The sequence below is a fragment of the Canis lupus genome, chromosome 12 (genome assembly GCF_003254725.2).
Source record: "Canis lupus dingo isolate Sandy chromosome 12, ASM325472v2, whole genome shotgun sequence".
Classification (NCBI taxonomy): domain Eukaryota; kingdom Metazoa; phylum Chordata; class Mammalia; order Carnivora; family Canidae; genus Canis; species Canis lupus.
Window position 1 is genome coordinate 43019063 of NC_064254.1, and position 20202 is coordinate 43039264.

The window sequence follows — 20202 nt, forward strand, 5'->3', positions numbered from 1 at the left end:
ATCAATTACATTATCTTTTACCCAAAGCCTATTCCTCTTTCTGCAATCCCTCCCTCAATCTAAGACATAGTTTATATATATCCTCAACCCTGAGTATGGGTAAAAAGTGCATTTTTAAAATCTCTTCTTCTTTTTTTCCTGTATTTAATTGGTTACCAAGTATAACCATGTGTATACCATGTGTATTCTCATTTTTAAATTTAAAAGTTTGTCCATTCATCTATCTCCATTACCATTTCTACTGTGTTAGCCCAGATCCTCATCCTATCTCATTTCCTTCGAGGTTAAGTGTTATGTATTGTACTTTATTATATTCCCTACATTAAAATTCCGTAGCCCAATTTTGTATACAAAAATAGACTATCAGACATTTGTTAATAAATGAATATATACCTAACACTTTTATTTCATAAAGATTACCATCTAATACTAACACAGCACTTGTTATTCACCAGACATTACTCTAAATGTGTTAGCTATATTACCTTACTTAGTATTTACACATTTCTTCTGAGGTAGGTATAATTACTATTCCCATTTTATAGATGGGGAGACAGACAAAGAAAAGTGAACTGACTTATCCAAGTCTATACAGCTGATAAGTGACAGCCAGAATTAGATCACTGTTTCATTTTAAATCCGTGCTCTCAATCATTGCACTTCCTTACAGTTCCTTTGCTCTGCTTCTGTGTATTACATTGAGATCCTAATTATTTTTCCGTTATAGCTATGAGATACAATAGTTCTCAATTAACAAACTTACAGATATAGATCTGGAAGTAAATTCCTATTTTCAGCTTCCTCCAACCCCTCAACTAATCCTAGAATAATTCAAAACCAAGTTAGTTCAGAATTTAAAGGAAAACTGGAAATGAAAATAGGGTCCATTGGCCTAATAACAAGTAGAGTTACAAACAACCAGCACGGTTCCTGTAACCCAAGCAACATTAGACCCCAGGAGCTATGTCTGGATATCTTGGTGAGTATTAGCTCTTGTCACGTTGGACAATGGGTAGCACTGAGTTGAGAAGATAAGGTTATAAGACGGGACAAAACATAGTATGGAGCTGCCATTCAGGACAAAGTGAGTAGATGCTATAGAATGAGTGAAAGTAAAAGAGCAGTCCACATGGAGGAATGGATTAATGTCAATAAATGTGAAGGAGTCAAGAATACAAAGAAACTGAGAGCCAAAATGGGTCATGGGTGAGAGAGCAGAGAGCAGACAGCAAAAGAGAATGCGTGCCAGAGACAAGAATACCTTCAAAATGAGGGTAAAGTCACTTCAGATGTCTTACATTCTGCAGATTTTTGAACTGAAAAGCAGAAGACTTGATTCTATGATCATTTAGAAGTGCAATCCTTGAAAAGCCACTAAACTATCTAGAACTCACCTTTCTCATCTGTAAAATCAATTTTTAAAAAGTTTTATTTATCTTAGAGATAGAGAGCATGTGAGCAGGGGGAGGGGCAGAGGGAGAGGCTCTCAAGCCTACTCTGCACTGAGTGCAGAGTTGGATGAGCTTTATCTCATGACCCTGCGATCATGACCTGAGCCTAAATCAAAAGTGGGACATTTAACTGACTGAACCACCCAGGTGCCTCTGTAAAAACAAAGTTCAACATGGTAATCTCTGATAATTATATAGTTACAAAGTCTAATATCCTTTACACAATGGTCCTAATGATTTTTGATTGTGGACTCTTAATAGCAAAGAAATCTGAGCAAGTACCCCCATTTAGGAAAGTGCCAGATGGACAAATTTGTAAATTATTCATAAATGTATTAATCTGTACAAATACTACTTTACTAATACATTAAGTATGTTATGAAACATAGAAATGGAAACAGAGGGCAGCCCTGGTGGCTCAGAGGTTTAGCGCCGCCTTCGGCCCAGGGTATGATCCTGGAGACCCGGGATCAAGTCCCACGTCAGGCTCCCTGCATGGGGTCTGCTTCTCCCTCTGCCTGTGTCTCTGCCTCTCTCTCTCTGTATCTGTCATGAGTAAATAAATAAAATCTTTAAAAAAAAAATGGAAACATACGATAAGGATTAAATAATATGGTTATTTATACATGTTTTATCAACTGTGATGTATCATATAATCATTAACTAGTATCTCAAAGCACAGGATACAATGAGGTTTATCATTATAATGGATATAAATGCCTATTTAAAATATTCCTAGAAAATTTTGATTTTTGCCCACTTCTTGTTAGATCTGATTAGATTTTTGTTACTTTTATATTGCAGTTTGCCTGACACCTTTCTTGGATTTAGATAAGTGTCAGGATTGTCAGTTTCTTGTTCACTCACTCTTGCTTATCAGTATTATCTTATTATGAAGTTTCTTTGAAAGAATTTTTAAAAAACATGTTTCCGTTATGTAAGTATTCATTCAGTTAACTAGATTACAGTACATAAGTCCATCTCACCTGACTTTGGATTCCCACGATAGTAGCTCCCGAGGGAAGGACTAAATGCAGGTCATTTTCTTGGGAGGTGATCTTCACAAGCTCAAGGGCACAGTGATATATAGGGTGTGTTATGGAGCACGTTGCTGCTGTGGGCTCACTCCCAATAGCGACCTCTCAAGTCATGTTGGATATACCTCAGAATCATCCTTTCCTGGATGACCAGGGCAGCTGGGGCATTTATCCACCAACTTTCATTCCCCATTGATTGATGGTTGTTTCCAGTGGCTTTAATTCCCTTTCACTTCTGGGTTACATCCTTCTTTGGCAGAGTGAACTCCAAACTCCCTTGGTGCTGGAGAATCAGGCACAGAAGAGAGATACTGGTGCTAGTGGTGGAAGGCTTTTAGTGTGCTGCAAACTGTTTACTGCCCCTAAGGTCAATTCAGGTGGGCTCAGCAAGTATGGCCCATGGTATCTACAGTGTCTGCTACACCTGGTGATGGTGAGGATTAGGATTAAGGTTAAGATTAGTAAATAGTGATAAATTGAAGTAAACAAAGAAAGAACAGCACTGACATCTATCTACCATCCCCCTTCTTTCCTCAGGGGAATATTGAGTTCCATATTTTGACAATCTGTATATTAAACACAGTAATAAAGTATATTTTCTACATTTTTGGGCAAAATATGTAAGTGGATGCTGTAATATTTTCTTTCCACATTTTGAAGGTCATCTTGCATATCTCTTAGGGGCTTGCATCTCTTACTTATGATCAGCTCTAGTGTGAGTGACCCAAATGCTAGGTTCCTTAAGCTGCTGAGATATACTTTCTGAAAAAGCTGCTTCAGTCCCAGGAAGACATGCCAGGTGTAGCAGGTCCTGGCAACCTTTATCCCTCTAATGCAAAATTCTGGGCTTCTGCTAGCAGCACACCTGCACATCCTCCAAGGACAAGTGCCGAAATACCCTGGAATCCTCTGGAGAGTGCTAAAACATCAGAGCCCTCTTACAGGAAGTACTGCAAGGAGTGACTGCCTATTCAAGAAAACTAACTAGAAGGAGGATGAAAATGACCTCTATCTGCATTTAAGCTGATCTATAGAGCAAAGTTTAATTGTCGTATCATTGATGTTTATCATTTTCTCTAAATATACCTTTGGCATTATCACAATTCTATACATGATGTTAGGTGAATTAATTGAACAATTTGGCATTTGAATGACATCGATTAGGTAATTCCTGTATGCTAAATCCCTGTGAAAAGGAGCAGGAGTTCTAAAAATATCGGTAAAACTCAGTCTCCTACTTACAATATAGGAGGCAGAATGAGCATTGCATATAAGCAACCATAAAGCAATGTGGAAAGAAATAAGATGCGTAAGAAAAATATTAAGGGCTGTGAATAATCTAAAAAAATTATTTCTGCACCAAGCAATTCATTATTTCTTGTGATAATGGCTAAGCTTAGCCCAAATTCCATGCCTTAGAAATTTCTTTAAACATGTTCCACTAGTAAGTTCACCAGTTGAAGTTTAGTAGTAAGCAGCCTTGGGCTTATAAAAGACAGAAATTGGGCAGCCACAGTGGTGCAGCGGTTTAGCACCGCCTGCAGCCCAGGGTGTGATCCTGGAGACCCAGGATTGAGTCCCACGTTGGGCTCCCTGCATGGAGCCTGCTTCTCCCTCTGCCTGTGTCTCTGCCTCTCTCTCTGTGTCTCTCATGAATAAATAAGTAAAATCTTTAAAAAAAAAAAAAAGACCGAGAAATCTGAGATGGGCCTTTAACTCAGTGATAACTACACTGGGCTCTAAAAAAAAAACAAAAACACTCCAAAATACTAAAGAGACAAAGCAGAATACTTTTCTCTTAGTTATAAAAAGAAAATCTAATGTTTTGTGGTCTCTTTTTAAGTCACAAACTTTTAAGAATACAAAACTAAGCAATAGAACAAACCATGCAATATTTGTACTGACGATATACTGTTGCAGCCTTCTTGAGCATGAAAATATTCTCAATAAAAGTTTTATCATAAAATGGAACCTGATATGTTAGGTGTCTTTTTTCTCAGCCAGAAATCAATTTATAATGAGATTATACACACGAAAGAATTTATAGCAGATATTTTAATAGGAAACCTAATAAAGTTTTTTAGAAATATAATAAAAAATATTTCATGCTCAAATAAGTAAGAATTCTATACTTTTATTAGGTACAACTTGAGATCAAATAAGTACATTTTTGCATTCTGTCCAAAGACTAAAAAATGTTATAATAAATTGCTTACAATAAAATGTATTTGTCACATTAGCTATATACACATATATTTGATAACTTTTAATTTATTTGTTATTAGTATTAAACTTATTGAAATATAGTTGACACACAATATTATTAGTCTCAGGTATACAACATAGTGTTTTGACTATTCTATCCATTATTCAATACTCACCAGGGTAAGTGTTGTCACCATAAAGTGTTATTACAATATCATTGACTATATTCCTTTTTATCCTTGTGACCTATTTATTTTATAACTAGTTATTTTATAGTCAATATCATTGACTATATTCCTTTTTATCCTTGTGACCTATTTCACCCATCCCCCCAGCCCTCTGGCAACCACCAGTTTGTTCTCTGTATTTATGATTCTGTCTCTGTTTTTCTTTGTTCCTTTTTCTGCTTTTTTAGATTTCATGTGTAAGTGAAATCATATGGTATTTGTCTTTCTCCATCTAACTTACTTCCCTTATCATAATACCCTCTAGACCCACCTATGTTGTTGCAAATGGCAAGATCTCATCGTTTTTTATGACTGCATAAGATACCATTATATATACACACACCACATCTTCTTTATTCATTTATCTATTCATGATCACTTGGATTGCTTCCTAATTTTGGCTCCTGTAGATAATGCTGCAATAAACACAGGGGTGTATATTTTTTTGAATTTGTGTTTTTGTTTTCTTTGAGTAAATACCTAGGAGTGGAACCACTGGATCATATGATATTTCTATTTTTAATTTTTTGAGGACCCTCCCTACTGTTTTCCACAGTGGTCACACCCATTTACATTCCCACCAACACTGTATGATGTTTCCCTTTTCTTCATATCCTCACCAAAATTTGTTATTTCTTTCCTTTTTAGTATTAGTCATTCTGACTGATATGAGGTGCTATCTCATTTTGGTTTTGATTTGCATTTCTTTGATGATTAGTGATGTTGAGCATACTTTCATGTGTTTGTTGGCCATCTGTATGTACTATTTGGAAAAATGTTTACTAAAGTCCTCTGTCCATTTTTTAATCATATTGTATGTATGTGTGTATTGAGTTGTATCAATTCTTCACATATTTTAGGTATTAGCCCTTTATCAGATATATCATTTACAAATATCTTGTTCATTCAGGAAGTTGCCTTTTTGTTTTGTTTATGGCTTCCTTCGCTGTGCAAAATCTTTTTATTTTGGTGTAGTCCCAATAGTTTAATTTTGCTTTTATTTCCCTTGCCTGAGGAGACAAATCCAAAGATATGTTGCTAACGCTGCTGTACAAGAGATTATTGCCTATTTCCTTTTCAGAGTTTTATGGTTTTAGGTCTCACATTTAGGTCTTTAATCCATTTTGAGTTTATTTTTGTGTATGGTGTTAGAAAGTGGTCTAGTTTCATTCTTTTCCACGTAGCTGCTCAGTTTTTGCAACACCATTTATTGAAGAGTCTGTCTTTTCCTGATTGTATACTCTTGCCTTCTTTACTGTAGATTAATTGACCATATAGGCATGGATTTATTTTCATTCTGTGCCATTGATCTATGTATCTGTTTTTGTGCCAATGCTATACTGTTTTGATTACTATAGCCTTGTAGTATACCTTGAAATCTGCCATTGTGATACTTCTAGCTTTGTTCTTTCTCAAGATTGTTTTGGCTATTTAGATAACTCTTTAAAAACACTTCAGTCACTACCTCCAAATTACTATTTACATATATTTTCTTTATGTGAGCTCTGATAAGCTTTGGTGAAATTACAAAACTTCTCATAACACCAAGCTGCTGAAGTACCAACCTAAATCCTGTTGTTTGGTGCAGTGAATATTCCACCATTGAATCTACATCATGAAAAGTGTATTATTTTTTTAACTTTTTTTTTTTTCAGATGGAGTGAATCATCTTTTTCCTTTAGGAAAGAGAGTAAAAGAAAGGTCTATTCCCTTAAAAATGCTATAATTTCTAATTTTTTTTCTGGAAGTTAAAGATTATTCTAAAATCCTATTAGCTATTAAGGTATCAGATTGATTATTTAAGTATTTCAAATTGCACTAGGATTAAAGTAAATGATTGAGATACTTTGTAACCCATCTATCTATCCATGTAGTCCTTCAATAGGTGCTTTCCTTGGCAGTGGGAATAAAAAGAAGAAAGGATGATAATCTGATGTAAAAGTCAATGATGTAAACAAATAATTACCATACATGAGGTATCATAATTCACATGGGTAATGCATAGAATGGAGCAGTGCATACTCTCTGAGGCTATAACATTTCAAAAAGGTGATGCTAAGGTGAGTATTAGAGAATGAACATGAGTTTACCAGGCAGGTAAAGAAAGTATCTGTGTGAAAAGTCCTCTGAGTAGTGTTGAATGTTCAAAATCAATGAAAGAAAAAAATATAACATGTAAAGGCATCCACAAATTTATCGGTATCGTGGGAGAGTGGGATACAAGGAGTAATTGAGGCAAGGGATGTGCAGGGCATGAAGGTTACACTAAAGGGTCTGGGCCTCATGCTGGAGGTGATAAGGTATCATTAAGGCTTTGAGCAGAGAGTGAACAGCTCAGAATTTTGTCTTTAAAAAGATGTCTCCATTACAGTATGGAGAATGCATTAGAAATGAGCTCTCCTGGGACTTTCTTAATTATGGTCATGATTATGTTTAAAATTCACTTGTCTGATTTTTTTAAAAAATATTTTATTTATTTAACAGAGAGAGAGAGAACAAGCAGGTAGAGCAGCAGCGGGAGAGGGAGAAGCAGGCTCTCTGCTGAGCAGGGAGCCGGGTGCAGAACTCAATTCCCAGGACCCTGTGATGATGACTTGAGCCAAAGGCAGACACTTAACTGACTGAGCCACCCAGGTGCCTCATCCAATTTTCTTTTAATTCAAAAATTTTGATTATTACTTTTAACTGTTTTATTGAGATATAGGTTACATATCAAATTATTCATCCATTTAAAGTATACAATTCAACAGTTCTCTAGTATATTCAGTTATGAAACCATAGCCATAATCAATTTTAGAACATTTCAATCAGCCCCAAAAGAATCCATGTTCATTAGCAGACAGTTCCCATTTCACCCACTACCAATTCCAGTTCTAAGCAATTATTAATCTACTTTCTATTGTTACAAATTTGCCTATTCTTGATATTTCATACAGAGTCATATAATATGTGGCCTCCTTTGGCTTTTTTCATATACCATAATGTTTTTAAGATTCATTTATGTCATAGCATGTATTAGTACTTCATTCCTTTTTATCGACAAATAATATGCCATTGTATAAATATACCACATTTGTTTATTCATCCATCCACCAATTGATGGACATTTGGGAACAATGTCCAAATACTGTTTAAACAATGTCCAAAATGTGGAAACATTTTTTTGGCTAGTATGAATAATGCTGCTATTAATACTCATTTACAGATTTTGATAGGGATGTGTTTTTATTTCTCTTGAATACATACCAAGGGATGTAACTGCTGAATTATGTGGTAACCTTTCATTTAACATTTTAAGGAGTTGCCAAACTGTTTTCCTAAGTAGCTGCACCATTTAACATTCCCACTCACAGTGTATGAGGATTCTAATTTCTCCACATACTCACCAACACTTGTTATTATTTGTTTTGGTTGTAGCCATCCTCGTGGGAGTAAAGTGTTATCTCATTGTAGTTTATTTTTACTTAAATTTTAGTTAACATATGTGCAATATTGGTTTCAGAAGTAGAATTCAGTGATTCATCACTTACATACAATACCCAGTGCTCATCACAAGTGCCCTCTTTAATATCCGTCACCCATCTAGGCCATCCCCTACCCACTTCCCTCCCTCAACCCTCAGCTTGTTCTCTATCATTAAGAGTCTATTATGGTTTGTTTCTCTCATTCCCCTTTCCCATGTGTCCAACTGTTTTGTTTCTTAAATTCCACATATGAGTGAAATTATATAGTATTTGTCTTTCTGATTGACTCATTTCGCTTAGTGTAATATATTCTAGCTCCATCAGCATCATTGCAAATGGCAAGACTTCATTCTTTCTGATGGCTGAGTAATATTCCATTGTATATACATACCATAGCTTCTTTATCCATTCATCAATTGATGGACATTTGAGCTCTCACCATAGTTTGGTTATTGTTGATAATGCTGGTATAAACATTGCAGTGCATATACCCCTTCATATTTGTATTTTTGTATCCTTTGGGTAAATATCCAGTAATTCAATTGCTGGATCATAGGATAGTTCTATTTTTGTTTTTTAAGGAACCTCCATGCTGTTCTCCAGAGTGGCTGCACCAGTTTCATTCCCACCAACAATGTAAGGAGTATTCCCCTTTCTCTACCTGTTGTTTCCGTGTCGTTAATTTTAGCCATTCTGACAGGTGTGAGGTGATATCTTATTGTGGTTTTCATTTGTATTTCCCTGATGACGAGTGATGTTGAGCGTCTTTTTATGTGTCTATTAGCCATCTGGATGTCTTCTTTGGAAAAGTGTCTGTTCATGTCTTCTACCTATTTTTTATCTGGGTGACTTGTTTTTCGGGTGTTGAGTTTGATAAGTTCTTTATAGATTTTGGATACAAACCCTTTATCAGATATGTCATTTGCAAATATCTTCTCCCATTTCAGAGGCTGCCTTTTAGTTTTTCTGATTGTTTCCTTCACTGCGCAGAAGATTTTTATCTCGATAAAGTCCCAATAGTTTACTTTTGCTTTTGTTTCCCTTGCCTCCAGAGACATATCTAGTAAGAAGTTGCTGTAGGTCGAAGAGGTTGCCTCCTGTGTTCTCCTCTAGGATTTTGATCATTTTCTGTCTCAAATTTAGGTCTTTCACCCATTCTTAATTTATTTTTGCTTATGATGTAAGAAGGTGGTCTGGTTTCATTCTTTTGCATGTGGCTGTCCAGTTTTCCCAACACCAATTGTTGAGGAAACTCTTTTTTTCATTGGATATTCTTTCTTGGTTTATTGAATATTAGTTCACCATGTAGTTGTGGATTATCTCATTGTAGTTTTTTTTTTCTCATTGTAGTTTTGATTTGCATTTTCCTAATCACTAAAGATATTATCTTTTCATGGTCTTATTGGCTATTGTATATCTTTTGCTTTTTGAGGAACCTCCATACTGTTCTCCAAAATAGTTGCACCAGTCTGCATTCCCACCAACAGTGCAAGAACATCCTTGCCAACAGAAATGTCAATTCAGTTTCTCTGTCCATTTAAAAAATTGGTTTGTTTTTTATTACTGAGTTGTAAGAATTCCTTATATATTCTAGATACAAATCTGTTATCAGATATATGATTTATAAATGTTTTCTCCCATTTTGTGGGTTATCTTTCATTTTCTTGATGGTGTCCTTTGAAGCATAAAAGTTTTTGGCTTTGATGAAATCCAATTAATATATTTATTGTTACTGTTTGTGTTCTTGTTATATCTAAAAAGGCTTTCTTTAACCCAAGGTCATGAAGATTTATTTATATTTTTTCTAAAAGCTTTATAGTTTTAGTTCTTACTTTTAGGTCTATGATTCATTTAGAGTTCATTTTTTTAGAAGGGAGATGTCCAAGTTCTTTTTTTTTTTTTTTTTTTTTGCATGTGGACATCTCATTGTCTCAGCACCATTTGTTGAAGGTAATCTTTCTTCTAAATGGTCTTGGCACTTTTCTCAAAAACTAAATGAATACAAAGGTGAGAGTTTATATCTAAACCTTCAGCTTTATTCCATTGATCTATTAGACTGTCCTTATGCCAGCACAACATTCTCTTGATTGCTGCAGCTATGTAATATATGTTTTGAAGTCATCAAGTGTGAATCCTCCAACTTTGTTAACTTTCAATATGATTTTGGCCACTTTGGGTCCCATGCATTTCTTTATGAATTTTAGGATCAATTTATCAACTTCTGTAAAAAACTCAACTGAGAATTTAATATGGATTGTATTGGATCTATAGACCAATTTGTGAATATTGTCATCTCAATATTAAAGTCTTATAATACATGAACAAGAGATGTCTATCCATTTATTTACGTCTTCTTAACATCTTTCAGCAAAGTTTTATAGTTTTCCTCCCTGCTTTACTGAGGTATAATTGCAAAATAAAATTATATATATATATATATTTATTTTTAAGATTTTATTTATTTATTCATGAGAGACACACACAGAGAGAGGCAGAGACACAGGCAGAGGGAGAAGCAGGCTCCATGCAGGGAGCCCTACATGGGACTCGATCCCAGGTTTCCAGGATCATGCCCTGGGCTAAAGGCGGCACTAAACCGCTGAGCCACCCGGGTTGCCCAAAATTATATATATTTAAAGTTGTAATGTGATAAACCATTGCCTCACATAGTTACTATTTTTTTATTTTTGCAATGAGAATGTGTAAGATCTACTCACATAGCAAATTTCAAGTAGACAATATAATATTATAAACAATAGTCACCATGCTATGCATTAGATCCTCATAATTTATTCATCTTGTAATAGAAAGTTTGTGCCTTGTAACCAACATCTCCTCATTTCCCCCATCTTTAGCCCCTGGAAACCACCATTCTACTTTCTGTGTCAATGAGTTTAACTTTTTTTTCACATATAAGTGATACCTACATTATCTGTCTTCCTCTGGCTTATTTCACTTAACATAATACCCTCCGAATTCATTCAGGTTGTCACAAATGGCAAGATTTCCTTCTTTTCTATGGCTGAATAATATTCCTGTATATGTGACACATTTTCTTTATTCATCTATCCATCAATAGACAGTTAGGCTATATCCATATGTTGGCTACTATGTGTAATATAGCAATGAACATGGGAGTGCAGATAGTTCTTTGAGATACTGATTTTGTTATACCCAGAAGTATGATTGAGGGATCACATGGCAGTTCCATTTTTAATGTTTTGAGGAACTTCCAAATTGTTTTCCATAGTGCATTATTTACCTTCCTATCAACAGTGTACGAGGGTTCTTGTTTCTACACTTCTACACATCTTTGCCAGTACTTGTTATTTCTTGTTTTTCTAAGTAAAAGCAATTCTAACTGGTGTGAGGTGATGTCTCATAGTGGTTTTGATTTGCATGTCCCTGATGATCAGTGATGTTGAACACCTTTTCATGTATCTATTGGTCATTTGTATGTTGTCTTCTTCTTCTTCTTCTTCTTCTTCTTCTTCTTCTTCTTCTTCTTCTTCTTCAATTTTCATCTTTGCTTTCTTTACAGAAATGTCTATTCAGGTCCCTTGTCAACTATTTAATCTTTTTTCCCCTTTTTTCCTTTTTTTTTTTTTTTTTTTGCTATTGAGTTGTATGAGTTCCTTATATATTTTGGATATTAATCTCATTTCTCATATATGGTTTGCCAACATTTTCTCCCATTCCAAGGGTTGCCTTTGCATTTTATTGATGGTTTCCTTTGTTGTGCTAAAGTGTTTTCATTTGCTGTTGTCCCACTTGTCTATTTTTGCTTTTGTTGCCTATACTTTTGGTGTCATATCCAAAAAATCATTGTCAAAACTAATGTCAAGGAGCTTTTCCCTTTTTTTCTGTTAAGAATTTTATAGTTTTAGGTTTTATATTTAAGTCTTTAATTTATTTCAAGTAATTTTTGTTAGTGGTGTAATCTAGGGATCCAGGATCATTTCCATGTGGATATCCAGTTTCTCAGCACCATTTGTTGAAAACACTCTTTTCCTTCATTGAGTTTTCTTGATGTCCTTGTCAAAGGTTCTTTGGCCATATATTTGAAGGTTTATTTCTGGTCTTCAGTTTATTTTTGAATGAACGCAACTCTACTATGATTAGATTAGACTCTTTAAATAGTGATTAAATGCATGGTTTCTTGTATCAGTCTGCAGGAGCATAGGTACTCCACCATTTACTGTCTGATGTTAGACAGTTTATCTTTCTGCAACCTATTTTCCTTATCCATAAAACAACAATAATGATAGTGCCTCCCTAAGGATGGGATTACAAAGATTAAATAAGAGAAAGCTTGTTTAAAATGCCTGATACATAGAAAGTACTAAAAAAATCTTAGCTATTATTATTGCCTATTTTTCACAATTTTATTAGAACACATGCAACACAATTATAGCTCCCTAAGGATCTTCAGATGGTTTCTTATGGATCTTAGGATTGTTTATTCTATTTCTGTGAAAAATGTCAATGGAATATTTATAGAGATTGCATTGAAGTTGTAGATCACTTTGGGTACTATAGACATTTTAACTATACTAATTCTTCCAATCCATTTATTTATGTCTTCCTCAATTTCTACCTTCAAATCTATAGTTTTCATTGTTCAAGTTTGGGTTTTTCACCTCCTTGGTTAAGTTTGTTAATACTTAATTAAATTTGTTAATATTTGCTTAAGTTTTTTTCAATGCTATTGTAAGTGCGATTGTTTTCTTAACATCTTTTTTGTATAGCTCATTGTTAGTAAATAGAAACACAAATGATTTTTATATGTTGATTTTGTATCCTATTTACTAAATTTACCCACTCTAACAATTTTTTGGTGGAGTCTTTAGGGGCTTCTATGTTTCAGATCATGCCATCTATAATAGGAACATTTTTACTTCTTTCTTGATTTGGATATCTTTCTTTTCTTGCCTAGTTGCTCTGGCAAGGACTTCCACTAATACAGTGAATAGAATATGGTGAATAAAGGCGAGCATCTGTCTTATTACTGATCTTGGAGGAAAAGCCTTTGGATTTTCACTGTTGAGTATGTTAGCTATGGACTTGTCATATCTGGTCTTTATTATGTTGAGGTATGTTCTTTCTCTACCTAATATTTTGAGACTTTTTATCATGAAATCATGTTGAATTTTGTCTAATGCTTTTCTGCATCTATTGAGATGATCACACAATTTTTTTAAAGCTTTATTTATTTATTCATTTATTTATTATGATGGACACAGAGAGAGAGAGAGAGAGAGGGAGAGGCAGAGACACAGGAGGAGGGAGAAGCAGGCTCCATGCCAGGAGCCCGATGTGGGACTTGATCCCGGGACCCCAGGATCGCGCCCTGGGCCAAAGGCAGGCACCAAACCACCGAGCCACCCAAGGATCCCCCGATCACAGAATTTTTATCCTTCACTTTGTTAATCTACTGATTTGTGTATATTGAACCATCCTTGCATCCCAGGGATAAACCTACCTCGATCATGATGTATAATCATTTTAATGTTCTGTTAAATTCAGTTAGTATTTTTTCACCTATGTTCATCATGGATATAGAATTCTCTTTCCATGTGTCCTTTTCTGGCTTTGGTATCAGTGCAATGATGCCTCATAAAATGATTTAGAATGTTTACCCCTCTTCAGTTTTTAAACAGAATTTGAGGAGAATTAGCATTAATTTTTTTTAAGTGTTCAGTAGAATTCATCAGTGAAGCCATCTATCTATTCCTTTGTTGGGACATAGTTTCCTTATTGATTTTCTATATGGATTATCTATTCACTGATGTAAGTGGGGGTATTTAAGTTTCCTACTATTATTGTATTATCATCAGTTTCTCTCTTTATGTTCACTAATATTTGCTTTATGTATATAGGTGCTCCAATGTTGGGTACATAGATGTTTATAATTGTTATATTCTTTTGTTGGATGTCTCCCTTTCATTTCTGATGTTTTTTCTTTTTTTTCTTAGTCTAGCTAAAGGCTTGTCAATTTTGTTTATGTTTTGAAGAAAACAACTTTTCATTTCATTGATCTTTTCTATTGGTTTTCTAGTTTCTAATTCACTAGTTTTTTCCTTTGATCTTTGTTATTTCCTTACTTTTGCTAGCTTTGGGCTTAGTTCTGCTTTTTTAGTTCCTTGAGGTATAAATTTAGATTGCCATTTGAAATATTTCCTTTTTCTTAATTAGGAATTTATTGCCTATTTTTGCCCTTTTAGAATGCTTTGGACCTCCATCACAAGAACCAGCTTCCTGGTAACTCCTGATGTTATACCTCCTCATCCTCCCACATCACTGCTGCTGTTATGACTGGATGTCTCCTTATTGGGAATAAATATCCCAACTTTGAGGCCAATACTATCATTGGCCATATCCATCTCTATGACTTTTTGAGAGGTCACATGGGGCATTCTTTTGTCCCATGCTTGAGATCTTACCACAGTGTGTATTTTTTTTTTAAACTTTTATTTATTTATGATAGGCACACAGTGAGAGAGAGAGAGAGGCAGAGACACAGGCAGAGGGAGAAGCAGGCTCCATGCACCAGGAGCCTGACGTGGGATTCAATCCCGGATATCCAGGACTGCTCCCTGGGCCAAAGGCAGGCGCCAAACCGCTGCGCCACCCAGGGATCCCTTACCACAGTGTGTATTACAAAGCTTGGTAGAGCAGCAAATCTAGCACTACAATTTAGCAAGAGGAATGTAAAAGATGATTGCTCTTTTAATAGACCATGCTGAAGACCATCCTCCTGGAGTAAGGGTATCACTGCTTACAATGGTGAGAAGTCCACAGAAATGTTACCTTTTCTAATCATTGATGATAAGAATCAAGAGTTTACAATCTTGTTGGGCATTCTGGGCACAGCAGAGAAGAATATACAGGGCATTCCTATGACAGCTTGTGTGATGTTTATTTTTGGTCCTGATAAGAAATTGAAGCTGTCATCCTCTATTTAGCTACCACTGGCAGAAACTTTGATGAAATTCTCAAAGTAGTTATTTCTTTCAAGCTGACATTGGAAAAGACAGTTGACACCCTGGCTAATTGGAGGAATGAAGACAGAGTGATGGGCCTTCCAATCATCTCTAAAGACATAACCAAAAAATTTCCCTAAAGGAGTCTTTACCGAGGTGCTCCCATCTGGCAAAAAAGACCTCCGCTATACTCTCCATCTGTAAAATTCTCTGAGAAGTTGGTGCTGGAGCTGCTTGCTTAGCATAGTAGGCCAGCGGATGCTAGCTGCTAATGATGTTTTCCTGCAGCAATTTTGTAAAAACATCCTGGTACCATCCTAAAAAAAAAAGAAAAAAAAGAAAAAAAAAAAAAGAATTGCTTTTGATGTAGTTTGCTAATGGTGTATTTCCATTTTCATTTGTTTGAATATTTTTTTTTCTTTTGATTTCTTCTTTGATCCATTTGTTGTTCAGAAGTGAATTGTTTAATTTCCACATGTATTTATAAAATTTCCAGCTTTCTTCTGTTACTGATTTCTCATTTCATATCATTGTGTTTGGAAAAAATACCTGGTATGATTTCAGTCTTAAATTTGTTAAGACTTGTTTTGTGGCCTAACATAAAAGCTACTCCAGAGAATATCCCATATGTGCTTGAGAAGAAAATGTATTCTGTTGCTGTTGGATGGAATATTTTGTATATGTCTGGTAGGTCCATTTGGTCAAAAGTATAGTTCAAGACCAATGTTTCCTTATTATATTTTCTCTCTGGATGATCCATACATTGTTAAAAGTAGGGCACTGAAGTGTTCAACTGTTATTGCATTGTCTATTTCTGCCTTCCAATCTGTTAAAATTTGCTTAATCTAGTTAGGTGCTCCAATGAGGCTGCATATATATTATATTCTATTGATGAATTGACCCCTTTATTATTATATAATAATCTTCTTTTCCTCTTGTTAGAGTTTTTTACTTAAAGTCTATTTTTTTTTCTGATAGGAGTTTAGCTTTATTCATTTGTATTTGCATTTGCATGGAATATCTTTCTTCACCTTTCAGCTTCAGCTTATGTGTTTATAAACCTGAAGTGAGTCTCTTGTAGGAATCACATAGTTGGTTCTCATTTTTATTTTATCCATTCAATGACTCTGTCCTTTGGGAAATTTAATTCATTTACAGTTAATTATTGACAATTAGGGACTTACTTTTGCCATCTTGTTAATATTTTGAATGGGGAATGTTTTGCAGTTCCTTTGTTCTTTTCTTCCTCTCTTGCTATCTTTCTTGTGATGTGATGATTTTCTGAAGTGGTATACTTTAATTCCTTTCTCTTTAACTTTTCTGAATCTACTATAGACTTTTGCTTTGTGGTAACTATGAGGCTTACATAAAATATCTTAAACTTACAACAATCTGCTTTAAGCTGATAACAATTTAAATTTAATCACATACAAAAACTCTACCTTTTTATTCCTCTTCCCATTATATATTTTTGATGATATAATTTGTATCTTTTTATATTGTACACCAATTAAAATTATTATACCAATAGTTATTTTTAATACCTTTATCTTATTTTTATATTGGAGTAAAGCAAATTCTGCACCATCAGTATAGTATTAGAGTACTTTGAATTTGACCATATTTACATTTACTAATGAGTTTTACATTTTCATATGTTTTTATGTTATGAATTAGTGTCCTTTTATTTCAGCTTAAGAAATCCTTTTAGCATTTCTTATAAGGCAGCGCTAGTGGTGATGACTCTCTCAGCTTTAGCTTGTCTGGGAAAGTCTTTAATTCTTCATTTCTGAAGGACAGCTTTGCAAAGTATTCACAATATTCATGCTGGCACTTTGCATATATCATCCTATTCTCTCCTGGCCTGAAAGATTTTTCTCTTTTCTTTTTTCTTTCTTTCTTTCTTTCTTTCTTTCTTTCTTTCTTTCTTTCTTTCTTTCTTTCTTTCTTTTGATTTTATTGATTTATTTGAGAGAGAGAGAAAACATGAGCAGGATGGAGGGGCAGAGGGAAAGAGAGAAGCAGACTCCCCACTGAGCAGGGAGTCTGACCCAGGGCTCAATCCCAGGACCCTGAGATCATGACCTGAGCCGAAGGCAGATGCTTAACCAACTGAGCCACCCAGGTGCCCTTGCAAGGTTTCTGCTGAGAAATCCTATCATAGTCTGGAGGGTGTTCTCGTGTATGAGAGGAGTTTATTTTCTTTTGTTGCTTTCAAAATTCTCTTTGTCTTTGATTTTTGACAGTTTATTATAAAGCATCTCAGTGAATTCCTCTTTGGGCTTTACCTGTATGAACTTCAGGTACCTGGATGTTTTGACTCTGCCCAGATTTGGGGAATTTTTAGCCCTTATTTCTTTAAATGAGCTTTTTACCCCCTTTCTCTCTCTTCTCCTTTGGGGACTCCTATATTATGAAAACTGTTTCTTCTGATAGTGTCCCATAATTCATGTAGGTGTTCACCACTTTTTTTCATTCCTATTTCTCACTTGACTGTATTATTTTAGATGCCTTGTATTTGAGTTCATAGATTCTTTCTTCTGTTTAATCAAGTCTGATGTTGATGCTTACCATTGCATTTTCATTTCATTCATTGTATTCTTCATCTCCAGAATTTCTGCTTGATTCTTTTTTTTTAATGATTTCTTTCTGTTGGCTCTCTTATTTTGTTTATGTATTGTTTTCCTGATTTCATTAAGTTGTCTGTTTTCTCTTGTAGCTTGGTAAGCTTCCTTAAAATAATTATTTTGAAAATTGTTTTTTTTTTTTGGTCAGGGAATTCACAGTTTTCCTTTTTTTGTGTGTGGTCAGTTACAGGAAAATAATCGTGTTCCTTTGGTAGTGCAATGTTTCCTTGCTTTTTTGTGATCCTTGAGTCCTTGCATTTCTGTTTTCTTATTTGAAGAAGCAGTCACCTCCTCTATTCTTTACTCACTGGCCTCAGGAACAAGATACCCATACCTGGTCACAGTCCAACAGGGGAGTCTGAAGGTTTCTCAGATGTTTTCTATGGATGTGCCCGCACATGTTGTTCCCTCTTGAGGGAATTTTTAAGATTCTCTATCCTCTATTGATCCTGCAAAACTGCATTAAGTGCTGAGAGTCTCCTATTTGTTTTCCCTAGAGTGGTGCCCTGAAATGCTCAACTTTCTGAGCATTCTCCCAATCTCACAGAGTCAGGCTGGCATTCTGCACTTAGTTGTTTGCAAAGGCTCTCTTCTGCTGTCTGAGGAACCATGTGCTGGGAGTTGGTCCTGGGGGGTAGGATGGTAAGAGGGTATTGGTGGGATGTGGTTATCTATGGGTCAGTTGTGGAAGCCTATAGGCAAGATATTCCCAGTGGCTTGTGGGCAGGTTTCCTGAAGGAGTTCACAAATCAGTTAATAGGAAGAAGTGGTGAGTATCCCTTTAATGAGTTTGGAGACCTGGCTGCTATTCCCACCCTCTATCAACCCTCAGTCTTGCTCACTTCAGTAATTTAGGTAAGATGGGAAAAAGTGTGCCTCTTGACATCCCGCATGTCTGGGGAAGCTGGGCACTTTCTCACATGCTCTCACATTTCCCCATGGGAGAAATCATGAGCCATTGGATCTGTCCTGGCATGGAATCATGCCGCCTTGGGGAGGGCTGATGCAGGAAAAGTGAAACTGCTCTTGATTCCCTCTTTAGTATATCTATTCTTGGATGTCTTTGCTCCAGTTGTGTGCTAGAACTTCTCTGCTAGATGCCCAGAAAGGTGCTTGTCCAAAGATGACTACCAAAATCGATATTCCATGGAGGGGTGATGGTAGGAAACTCTTATTTTGCCACCTTTTATATCACCTTGTAGTTTTCAGCATATCAAATTTGTTAATTTCTTTCCAAATATTTTATTTATTTTGATTCTATTCTAAGTCAAACTGTTTAATTCATTTTTCAGATAGTTCATTGCTAATATGTGGATGTAATAGAAGTGGTGAAAGCAAATATTCTTGTGTTATTACTATCTTTAGAGGGAAACCATTCAGTCTTTTACCATTAAATGTGATGCTAGCTGTGGATTTTTTGTAGATTCCCTTCATCTGGTTGAGTAAGTTCTTTATATTTCTAGTGGAAAGTGTGTTTTTATCACAAAGAAGTGTTAACTTTTGTTAAATGCTTTTTCTGCATCAATCAAGTTGGTCCTTTTTTCTTTTTTCTTTTTTTTTTTTTGATCCTACGATATGGTGTATTACATTAATTGGTTTTCAGATATTAAGCCAACCTTGTATTCCTGGATGTAAATTCTGCCTGGTCATAGTGTGTAAACCTTTTTATATAATGTTGATGTGGTTTCCTAGTACTTTTTTTAAAAGGATTTTTGCATCTATATTCATATGAAATTTTGGCATGTATTTTTTCTTGTGACATCTTTGGTGTCTGTATTTGGTAATATTGGCATCATTGAATGAAATAGGAAGTATTAAAAAAAAAAAAAAAAGAAATAGGAAGTATTCACTTCTATTTTTGGAAAATTTGTGAAGAATTAATTCTTTTTTAAGTCATTAGCATAAATTACAGTGATGTCTTATTTCTTTTTGAGTCATTTTTAGTAGCTTGAGTCTTTCTAGGAATTTTTCCATTCATCTAAATTATGTTGGAACACTATTGTTCATAGTATTTTTTTCATAATCCTTTCAATTTTTATAAGGTTGGTAATAATGTGTCTGCATTCATTCTTGATTTTAGTAATTTGAGCCTTTCTTTTTGGTTAAACTAAAGTTTTATCAATTTTATCTTTTTGAAGAACCATCTGTATATTTTATTTTCTTTATTATTTTTCTTTACCTATTTCATTAATTTGAGTTCTAATGATT

General features: G+C 34.9%; 1 pseudogene; it reads left to right on the forward strand.

The window, feature by feature from the left end:
* Positions 1–871: 871 nt before the first annotated feature.
* Positions 872–15571, forward strand: LOC112658729 (peroxiredoxin-6-like; annotated as a pseudogene).
* The last annotated feature ends 4631 nt before the right edge of the window (positions 15572–20202 follow it).